Raw genomic sequence first — 12,340 nt, 5'->3', positions numbered from 1 at the left:
GTCCGCGTGGACAGCTGCTATACAATAATACATTTCCATTTACCTCCTTCTCTATATCCATACAAAATATCTATCAAACAAATAAAATTAAAATTTTCTTTTGAAAAATGAAACCATTCCACCAGTATTTTCTTATGACGTTGTCACGTTCAACTATCGTCAGTAAACCGACTTTACAAACAACCGATTTTTTTAGATCAGATAAATATTATGACATTGGGATGCAATTCGGCTGCGGCCCTCTGTTCTCCTACTAATTCTGATACCTCCTCATTTCTAACCTTTTCTACCCATACTATTCTAGCATATTCTCCAATAAAATCATATGTCAACACTCATTTCTACCTGCTATAAAAATATTAACCGACATTACTGTTTGCTGTTTATTTCGAGCCCTATTCCCGGCTGTATTGTACCAATGTTATCGAAATGTTTGTACATAACACGAATCCAAGCTCCGCCTTTCGCATATATGAAGGCTTATGACATTCTGAACTAGCTATAGGTACATACTCATATACGCATGCTTGTACACACTAACAGTCATAGATTTTTTTGTTCAAAACTAATTTCAAAAACTTCCAACATGTATTTTTGAGAATAGTAAAAGGTATCAAAAGTATTTACCTTTTCGATTAAATTCCGAACCATTGCTGGTAGATAGAGGTACCTCCATGTAGGTGTGGATATTGCAGCCTGACTATTACGCACATAACGTAGAACCAATCGCAAAAGTAACTTCATCTGTAATAAATAAAAAAAAATTTTTTTGGATATACACTTTTACTTAAATATAACAAAATTTTTTTTCTACTTTCACATTTCCTAAGTACCTAATTTTCAGTATCGTTTTAATTTTTTTGAAACAAAAAAGAATAGTGTTCATATGAAAAATTGAGGTCCCTTGTCTATAAGACCCTTAATCTTATAATCCTTCCTCTCACCGCTTAATACGAAGTAATTGCAATGTTAAGTTTGGTTTTCATATTAAATTCTCTATAGGAAAGTTTGGATATAATGACTATATTGACCAACCGTTTAATACGAAGTAATTGCAATGTTAAGTTTGGTTTTCATATTAAATTCTCTATAGAAAAGTTTGGATATAATGACTCCGTTTAAAATGACATATCGTTTACTATGACTGATTCTCAAGAAATCATATCCGGCTATAGTAACCCAAATGATTAATAATAACATTTTCGCTCATTTTTCTGACCCTTCATAGAAAGTTGTTTATTTTCTAAGACTATGCTTTGTATAACGCCCGCTTAGTACAACGTGTTTGTTTCCCTTCGATATCATTATAAGCGAATTCTACTGTATATACTTTTTGATTTCTCTGTAAATATAGGTACTGTACCTATTACAACTCTTAGGTATTTAAAATCACAGTGGTAGTCCAGAGGGGCATAAAAAGGATCAAAAAAATAAATAAGTAAGGACATATATATTGCGTGAATTAAGAAAGAAATTATAGCACTTTCACATCCGGGAGGCAACATCACATATTCTTCCCTTGATGCATAATTTTTCATTTCTTTTAGGGTAAGAAGTTAACAGATTTTAGGAGTACCTGAATTTCGTTACGACAGGTACCGAGGTATTTTGATCACTTTAGACACATAAGTGACAAACATTCCTCATGTCTGGGTATGTTAGGTTGGCCTATCGTCACGCATCGCGTAATGCAAGTAATACATACAGAAACGTTTTGTTTACGTTGTAAATAAACAAAACAGTGAGATAAATAATGACAAATATATACGTATAACTAAAAAATTGTTAACCCCGACAAAAGACAAGGCCACAGACAATTGTATTATCTAACTCTGATAAAATCTCTCGTGGGAAAACAAAAGCCGGCTGCTACATAAGCAACAAAAACAAACTAACCGTGTAGGTAGATGGTTTTGTAATTTTTACGTCTACCTCAAACAATAGATAAGCGAACACCGTATGAAACGGTATAATACACTCTAAAGTTTTTTATGTACGAAACACTGCATGAAAATCATACGTGTTATTAAGGCACAAATTAAATCTTCCAGTTCAATTAAGTCGCCGCTTTCAATTCTGTCTAGGCGTTTCTCAAGACAGTGCTGGTTTCAAAAAGGGGCCAACTAAGACGCTTGAGAGGGAGAATGTGTAAAACAGTGCAATGTCATAAAGTACACCCCCAAAAGTATTATATTTTGTCACCCAACAGTGTGAAGGCGACTTTAAGTTACGCCACTGATGCAGAAGGTGGTTACACACTAACCCAACCTAACCTCAAACGAATAGATTCAGGTAGTTTTAAAAGTTTGTAATAACTGGCCCTTTTCCCATCAAACGTTTACGTGTGGGGGGAGGGTCATCGCCAGGACTGTGTGTCGGGGAGTATGAATCTAGCCCTGGACCTAACCGACTCAAAGAGCATTTTTTTTCATTTTTCATTAACTTGTTGATGCATATAAATCCGCAAAATTCCTTAAATTTTATTGCGGGTATTCACTCTGTACTTTGAGTGTGTATCCGTACGATTCATGTGCCGATAGGTCGTTATACCAATTTCCTTTTGTAAACGCTTCAACTTGTTTACTAACGCATTGATGATGCACTGCACTTATTGTAAATGTACAGTTCATAGCAAAATTGATGCACCTAACCAATAACCGATATACAAAAAAATACATACTAGTGGCTCTCAAAAAATTATGAGAAAATTTTTGAACATTTTTTAATACTCTCACCCATGGACATACAAGTTCCCTTACCTCTTATTTTTGGTCCCTATTATCGTCCCAATCCTGTCCCTATTCGGTAAGTAATCAAAAGTTTGGCTAGTACCTACCTACCATTCACTCACTGACACAAAAACAATCTTTATTTCAATAAACCTTTGTACCTAAATAACTTGTATGAGAGGGTTTTAAAAAAATCTGTCACTTAATTTTTTTTTTTTACTTCACGCTTGATATAAGTATTCTTGTCAAATACTGCCGTATAACTAGACTATTAAAAGTACGCCAGTAAGTCGTGGCCCCCGCGTGCCCCTCCGGGTAGACTTCACACTCCTCTCATCATCTGTCTCACTCGCCGGGTTATTCACGTGCGCCGTACTTTTTTTTTTATTGACTAAGGTCAAGCACACCGTAAGCGAAAAAATATTTTCGACGAACGACGTCGAAATGACGGATATATCTACAGGTAAGGCAAATTGTAACATAGTAATTACAAATGTAGAATGCGTTTTTTTCAACTATCACATCAATCTGAAAATAGCAAGAGATTTTTTGTAGGAGGGACGTATTTTCAATAGCTGTAAGTTTAAATAGGTTTAATGTGTTTGGTTTCTATGTTTTTAAACTGTGCCGATATCGTCAGAGCCTTTTCCAGGCCGGACAATGAGCTTGCCAGGGGAGGGGGTGGGGCAGTGTCCTATCTACGTCTATGCCTACCCATTTAAAAACTGTCCTATTCCATTCAAACACCTAAATTCGGTAAAGATCTAGATGGGTGGGGGTGGGGGGATCGAAAGAGGTCTCCCCCACCACTGTACCATAATAAGTTCGTGGCGGTCTCACCTCCAAAAAAAGTTATGGGGGTTCAAAGTTAATAAATATGCCAATTTTTATATATTTCTAGACATGTAAATATTTATATAGTCATTCTTAAACAATATTCAAAGGTAAAACTAATGAAAAATACATAAAAATATTGAGAAAGTTATATAAAACATTATTTAAATATCTTTATCAATAGGGTAGGTTAGGTTAGGTTAGGTTAGGTTATCGGGTTTTGTTCAAGTGACCACCCTCTTTCGATCCCCCACCTCCACCCGCTTGAAAATAATTATTTTATTGAATTTTATTTGAATTATACTGTATGAAAATTGTCAAAATAATCAACTTTCAACCCCCATAACCTTTTATGGGGGTGAGACCGCCGAAAAGTTTTTATGGGGTTTTACTGAGGTGACCACCCTCTTTCGATCCCTCCGACCCCTACCCCCGAAGGGAGGTAGGGGCCATAATCTAACACCCATAACATTTTATGGGGGTGACACCGCCACGAACTTTTTATGGTACAGTGGTAGGGAAGACCTCCTCTTTCGATCCCCCCACCCCCGAAGACCTTCTAGACCTTTACCCTAAATTCTTTTGAACAAAGCGTAGATACCTATCATCCCTCAAGGTCTATAAATTGCATTTGTTGGACCTTTCATCATCATGGTTGGGCACGCACCTCTACTCCTTCCTATCCTGAATTAATCTTCACATTTCCCTAAAACTGGAACATCCCACATCCTTAACTATTTGCGAACAGTAATCTAATCTAGGTCTACCTCTACTCCTTATAACTCCTGTTTCTGCCTCTAATATGCCTGTTTAATGATATCTGTACGGTCGGCTCTCAACTCGCCATTAGTGTATCTATACATACTTACATAGGGAGACGCTACGTCAACTGTATGGTGTCTATGGAGACTCTGACGCTGAATTGTTATTGTTATTTGGTGCATTCAGTGACACATCACTATTAGCACAAAAAACACTTATTAACATGGGCATGTGTCTGTACATATGTATGGACTTTAGGGTCATTTTGTGTGCACCATCGGCGATATGTACTATGCGTGGTGTGTGTTGCAGTTATTTGCAAGACTGACGAACGATTTTACGTTGTTGTAAACAAATATTGTCAGCTGTCAGTCTGGAAAAGTGGCATGGTTCACGAGATTTTGCACATTGCACGCCACCCACGCAAACAAAATGAATTCATTCAACGAATACAGAACGCTGGGAGGCCATATTTACACAGGAATTTTCACGAAAATACAGACCTCTAACAAAAGAGGACATGACATACCACGGTTTTAAACACGTTTCTCTATTACTTTGACACTATGTTACCCCGAAAATTAAAAAAAAAATCATATTTTTTTTAAGTAAGTGTAGTACTTTCTTTTTATGTTACGAGTCAGACAGCATAATTTGATGAACATATGTGAAGAATATGCTTTCTCAATTACGCTGTCCATTTGAAAATACTTCCTGATTCTCTAAAAACTGTCCTGAAGTAACCGAATTCTCAAAACCTATTAATTGCATAGAAATCAACACCATTATCATTTGGTCGACAGTCCTAAGACTGGTTGGACACGCACCTCCATTCTTTCCTATCCTGACCCAATCTTTGCAATTCCTAAAAACTACAACATCCCACATCCTTAACTATTTGTGAATAGCAATCTAATCTACGCCTTTTAACTCCTGCTTCTGTTTCTAATGTGTCTCTGACTAGTCCTTCATGCCCCTGAAGATGTCCTACCAACCTATCTCACTTATTTCTTATTAATTTCCAAAGAGTCCTCTGTTCTCCTATTCTTTCTAACACCTCTTCATTTCTAACCTTCTCTATCCACGGTATCCTCATCATTCGCCCGTAACACTACATTTCGAACCCTTTTAACCTTTTCTTTTCCGCCACACCCACCGTCCATGTTTCGCACCCATACAGCGCCGTGCTTTACACATACACCTTTTCCGAATTTCTAAATTAACCATTCGCGATCATATAAGTGACTTCTCTTTATTGAAGACGACTCGACCCCACTGCTCCTTCCATCTTGACTTATCTGTCCTCCTAGCCACTTTTAATTTTTCGTCTCCTATCTTAGATATATTGGACTTATATTATTACTATGAAAAGATTGAAAAGATAGGTAAATTTTCCTATACCACGTCGTATATTTTTCAAAAGACGATGACAAGTAATAGTATGTCCCTAATGCTGGGTTCTCCACTAGCCACTAGTGTATACGTATGTGTTTACTCGAATCCCATCCGAATACATTGCACTCGCTCTTGGTCACTGGATTTTTGCCAAACTGCGTGCATGCATTACAGTCAACATGCATGCATTACAGTCAACATGCATACATTACACATATATTTATGTATGTATGCCTACCTATTAATCGGGTTATTAAATGGGCCATGCAATGAGTAGAAAAACATTTAAAAACAAAGACCTAGGTACATTTTAATGCATCAGGCGCATTTGATCCATCGGAAGAAAGAAATTGTAACTTTACAATCTAAGTTTTTATACTCAATAGATATACAATCTATTATTATTTTAACATGTTAAATTAGATAGATGTAACGTATTACTATAGGATACTTGATCGCTAATGTTTTTCTCTAGGTGCAGAAGGTTTAATTTATAGAATACCTAAATAAAATTCTCTTGAAACCCCTTATTTTTTTATAAAAGCAATTTATTTATTTTTTAATGTAAATCGACTTGCTCCTTGTCAATTGCCTCGCTATCTGTCGCAAGCACAAAAGAGAACTTAATTCTTAAAATCTAATTAACCAAAACACCAACTTACCTATCATTATTTGCTTATCTACTAATTCTAAAATAATTTTAAAAAGATGATAGGTAATTCGCACATTCTCCTAAAAGATTAATATAGGATTTTTACCGTTGTAGGTATACCAAATATTTTGAGGTATTTTGCAGCTAAAAAAATTTAGTCAGGTAGATATAACACGAAAGTTGGGGAGAGAGGGTGGGGCCAGAGAGTCATAGTCAACAGTGTGAGGGCTAGTCATTGGCTAAACGCCGCACACACACAGAACTACGCATTCCTAGGCAAAAAATGGCCTCTAAATGGCTAAGGCATAGTTAAAACTGGTAGGCCGTGAACTCTCTCGTCGCTCGCTATCTCTGTCTAGGCTCAAAGTTAACATGGCCCCAAACAATCAAAACAAACGCACTCTCTAGACCAATACACGACTACGACCGAAAAGTCAAGCAAGCGGCATACATAATCAAAACAAAAAAAAAAAACAACTGAGCACTGAGGGTAAAAGCCCATTGTATCCCTTCCTCTGAAAATTTTTTTACCTGCTACTGTTAAGATGCACCTAGAGGAAGAATACTTGGGTGCACATAAAAAAATTATTATGTAGGGCATAACAAAAACTTAATACGTAATACTTCTACTAATACATAATACTTACTGTTAAAAAAGTGTTGCAGAGAGTAACGGACCGTGTCTGAACCCCAATAAGTTGTTCCCTTTCAACGAAAGGGTTGTTCACGAACACGCCATCTGCGTAATATATTATGTGTCCAAGAACGAGTACAGAGGAGAAACAACCCTTTCGTATTACCTCCGTATAACTAATACAGATTCGGTTTTGTTCATTTAAACAACCGAATGCCTAAGAGGTTGGTATTAGGTATTCGGGAAGGGAATGCACCCTTTTGAATGCATTTTTCCAAATTATCCTCAAAATAAAAATATCCGAGCCACACCCCTGCCCATATATATTATCCACTGACCTATTATGTGTAAGAAGGGTGTTTTCGAACGTTAAAGAAAACGGAGCAAATACAACGTATGCGACTATACCTGACCATTATTGGGTTAAGACCTATTTCTTCCTAGAGGGTTCGATTCTCTCGATCGATACGAAGTAGGTACCATTTTTAGGTAACATAACAAATGGCAGAATCGGTCGAATTTCAGCCACATCTGAATTGCATTCCGAAGTTTCAATACCCAGTAGTGTTGTGTCTAAAATTTAATTAAACCACTCAATATCCTTTCGTTTCGTCAACGTACTGCGAGGATTTCCACGATGGAGACACTACTACTAAACAATTTTTTTTATTTTCGTTAGGGGAAATACGTTTCATTGTCCATCCTCGCCTTCAGGGGTTAAATGATTTATATCTAATGTAAAGGGGTAGGGTTGAAACAGTGTGGATAAATCAATGACGACTTTAGCTTGTTCCCGCTTTAACTAAACATTCGCACCTAGTACCTAACATTTATTATCCATCGCAATATCACATCGTGTATTAATGTTGTATTATCTAATTATCAACAAGAGAAATCGTTTCATAATTTAATTTTTATTTTTCTGGGGTTCAGAGGGGTACAGGTAGACCTAGATTATATTACAGTGTTCCCAATAAGTTTAGGATATGGAATGTTCTAGTTTTAGGGAAATGAGAAGATTAGCTCAGGGTAGGAAAAGGAGTGGAGCATCGCGTCCAAGTATTTTCAGGACTGATGATCTTATGACGATGAGAAGAACAAAGAGCGTTAGGTCAATAAGAAATTAGGCGAGATAAATTGGTAGGATACCTTCTTAGGCATTAAGGACTAACTGGAGACTTATTAGAAGCAGAAATAGGAGATAAGAGGTGTAGAGGTAGACCTATATAAGATTACTGTTCACTAGTTTTAGAGAAATGCGAAGATTAGCTCAAGATAGGAAAGAATGGTAGTGCTACGTTTCCAACCAATCTTAGGACTAATGATTCTATGATGATATGAGGAGAACAGAGGGCACTATGGAGGTCAATAAGAAATAGGAGACCTTCTTAGACATCAAGGGCTAGTTGCACACTTATTGGAAGTAGAAATAGGAGCTAAGAGGTCTAGAGGCAGACCTACAAGTATCAGATTACTGTTCACAGATAGTTGAAGGTGTGGGATGTTCTAGTTTAGGGAAATGCGAAGATTAGCTCAAGATAGGAAAGAATGGTAGTGCTACGTGTCCAACCAGTCTTAGGACTGATGATCCTATAATTATGTGAGGAGAACAGAGGGCACTATGGAGGTCAATAAGAAATAGGAGACCTTCTTAGACATTAAGGGCTATCTCTAGAGGCAGACCTACAAGTATCAGATTACTGTTCAAAGATAGTTGAAGGTGTGGGATGTTCTAGTTTAGGGAAATGCGAAGATTAGCTTACGATAGGAAAGAGTGAAGGTGCGAGACCAACCACTCTTAGGACTGATGTTCTTATGACGATGACGAGAACAAAGGGTGTCGGTCAATAAGAAATTGTTGGTTATATTAAGATTGGCAATGGTTCGGTGGTTTAATTGTAATAGTAATGAAAAATAGTAAAACTCCAATTGTACTTTATTGATCAGTAACAACAGAAAAACGTGTTAACATAACGGGAGCTTCTTAGGAACTAACTTTTAAAATGTACAAGTGTCTGCAGCCTCTTTAGGGACATAAAATATAGATGTGGCCTAAAGTGACCTCGACAATACGAATACATATTTCTATAGAACTAAACTAATCGTTGATTTCCAACAGAAATTAGGCGAGATAAATTGGTAGGACACCTTCTTATGCATTAAGGGCTAGTTGGACACTTATTAGAACAGGATAGGATAGAATGTACGTGAGTGTCAAACGAGTCTTGGGAGTGACGGAACAGAGAGCGTTGTGAAAGTCAATAAGAATTAAGCGAGATATATTGTTTAGGGACGCCTTCTCAGGCTTGAAGAGCTAGTTAGAGACTTACTAGAAGCAGAAACATTCGCTGAGAGAGAATAAAGTCCAAATGTACCTTTGGTTCTTGGCGTGTTTAATATTATAATAATAAAATCTGATAAAACTACTATTTATTTTATAACTGTTAGAGACTAAGAAGAGTAGAACGAAGGTTGATTTAGAACTGAAGAATTTAGAATTTGAATAATTTAGGAAAATTGTGAAGGTGGAGCTAAGGGTTGTAGATAAAATTAGGGAACCAATACTAAGAAAATATAATTTGAAAAATGCCGAAGATAGAAAATATAGAATTAAGTTGTTGAACCCAAATCACCGAAGAAACCCCTCATAAAATAGCAATTAGGAAAGACAGCAAAGTACAGACGTCATGCGGTTAGTACGCGAAGTTGAAATGTTAATAGGGATTATAGGAAAGTACAGTAATAAAAATTATTGGAACAGATGGATAGAATACAAAAGCTTTAGAAGATAATGTTGAGAAATATTTACACAGAAAAGGAATACTATACAAAAGATTTACATATTTACAAAACTACATTATATATACAGGGTGCTCTAATTTATGTTGGTCGCTACATACCTATTTTAATCCATCAAATATTTGAGACTAGCAATCATGGCGCAGGTAAGGGAATGTTTTTCATAGTACTTACACGGGTATAGTCATGTAATCATCAGAGAGGTAAAATTATTAGGCATCTTATCCCCTGAGGAGGGAGTGGCTAAAGGTTTTTACTTTGTTATTCTGGCGGAGGTTGAATTCCTCCTGGATTTTTTACTAATCTTCTTGTTATATAGGTACCTAATTTGTCCCAAAATCTAATAATAGATACGACAAGTACCTACTCCAACCGTCCATCCATTATCAGGTAGTCGTTTCTATCCCGAGCCGATTGAGCCCCTGATGATGTCTTTCTCCCCCTTTTCGCCTGGCGTTGCCTCTTTCTCGTTTATACTTCTACACCGGTGCGGTGTGTGTCTCGATTTCCGCGTTGTAATTCCCCTACTTTTAACCCAAATTTTCAGGCGGACGCATGGTGGCACCCCGCTTTAAACCCCGCCCTTTCTATCGCCCGCCTCTACTCTCGTCGCTAGCAATCCCCGCATTAGGCGCATTTATACAAAACCTCCAAGAAACATCCGTAACACCGAATAACTGTACATTTTGTGGTGGCAACAGTTCAACCATTTTAAGGGATGCGGACGTTATTTAGATATAAGCCTGGCGTACGTAAACGCCGCAGAAATATACTACATCTACCCGTTTTAGGAACAAGTGGCCCACTTAAGTAAGAAGTGGGTCATGTCCGACTCTTACAATTAATTTTTCAAATTTACCTGGGTAGGAAGATTTTACGTTTGTGAATTACTTTACCCTAGACGTTTTTTTACAGTATATAAGTAACAAATTCAACATCCTTCGTAACTGTAAAAAACACTAATTTAAGGAAAATTTTCTTTGTGCCTAATTGCACACGGTATAATAAAAGTTAGTCGGTTACAATAGGAAAACCACGCAGAAATCTAAGTAGGCAGGCATAATGCACTCGTTCAAGGAAACAAAAGAGGCCTTTGCCGTACGAGCAATGACTAACAACACAGCAACGTAAAATTAATAATAACCTACACGTTTATTTGTTACATATGCAACGAGAATTCTTGAATCCGTACGTTTATACGTATGTGGTTTCCATTGTCGCGACTTAAAACAAGATGGCAGCTATCGGAACGGTTCAAGGACGTAAAAAAGGCCAGAGATTACTCCGCAATAAAAATTGGGGTCGACACGGCAACAACGTCATATAAACGACTCAATCCAGCGATCGTCACACAAATGACACGAAAAAATAGCAGCAACCACAAAACCCTTTACCTCATGGGGTATAAAAATACCTCAATCGGGATCTCACACGCATTTTTACCTGCTCCAACAAACAAAACCCTAATACGTCAAACTCGTCAAGAAAAAACTTACAAGATTTCGTTGGACTGTTGGCTAAAAAGTCGTAGCAGGTATCCAAAATAATCTAAGGAGGCAAGTACTTCCGCCATTCTGTGAATTATCTATTTGAGAAACTGCAGTATAAATTCCAAAAGGGGAACCACCACCGAAGACCACCACTGAGCACTCGCGATCACAGCACAGCCTAACAGGGCACAAAACGGTGAGAGCACTAGGTACCGTTCGCCTATTTTTGGGCAGCGTTACCAGGCAAACCGACATTTTGTTCCCGTTTTTCGTTTTGCAAATTGCAGCAGCCCAATCAGTGCGCCGCTGCACCGCCAGAAACACACACACACACAAATGCACACTCAACACGGATGATTATTACATAAAATACGCACGTGTCGCCCCCAACCGCCTCTGCATCGAACTACTAACCAAAATGCAACTAACGGCACCACAGTGTTCTAGCGGCTTCGTACCACCAGAGTTACCACCATTTAAAAACAATAATAATTGTTGTATCAACATGCCAATACCACCAATAATATGGGAAAAACTCTCCTGGTCGCAGGCGGCTTACGCGACAAAAGAGCGCGAGCGCGACGTTGCCAGTGCGACGGACGGCGGGACCTTGTCGTGCGTGTGCGATGCACTTGCAACAATGACAAAACGCAATAATTGACGAGGGGCGACATGCTCCGAATATACTGCAACGCGGAGGGCTGTTGTATTGCATGGTTGGCCGTGTGCAGTTGGTATAATAAAGGTATTGATCCCGGGTGGCGTTACGATTCGCGTCGCCGTCAGTCGGTCGCTGGCTCGGCCTGCACATGCGGTCGCGATCCGATTGCAACTGCAGTCGGCGAGTGCACTTCAGCACTTGAGCTGTACTGAGGCCAACAGCAATGGACGACAACAATGTCAGTACCAAATACCTGGGCATGCTGACTGATCGTGGTCGGATTTGGTTTCACATGCTGGCCTACTACAATTTTCCGTTTAATCGCATCCCACGTGTCCGATTTCTTCGTTGCCGAACCTCGTACACTCTTATTACGTAATTCCG

General features: G+C 38.1%; 1 protein-coding gene across 1 annotated transcript in view; it reads right to left on the bottom strand.

Moving 5' to 3' along the window:
• The window catches only part of LOC108744186 (E3 ubiquitin-protein ligase FANCL-like), a 37,445-nt gene extending 25,806 nt beyond the window's left edge, over positions 1 to 11,639 (bottom strand). Inside the window, exons 1-2 of the mRNA XM_025978463.1 lie at positions 11,302 to 11,639; positions 628 to 744 (exon numbers count right to left, since the gene is read on the bottom strand). The gene's annotated coding sequence lies outside the window, so the exon portion shown is untranslated. The remainder of the gene's footprint in view (positions 1 to 627; positions 745 to 11,301) is intronic.
• Between the last annotated feature and the right edge of the window lie 701 nt (positions 11,640 to 12,340).

This window comes from Agrilus planipennis, unplaced genomic scaffold, assembly GCF_000699045.2.
Source record: "Agrilus planipennis isolate EAB-ADULT unplaced genomic scaffold, Apla_2.0 scaffold6, whole genome shotgun sequence".
Taxonomy (NCBI): domain Eukaryota; kingdom Metazoa; phylum Arthropoda; class Insecta; order Coleoptera; family Buprestidae; genus Agrilus; species Agrilus planipennis.
Note: the sequence above shows the minus strand (reverse complement) of the source record. Positions and strands in the feature narration are given on the sequence as shown.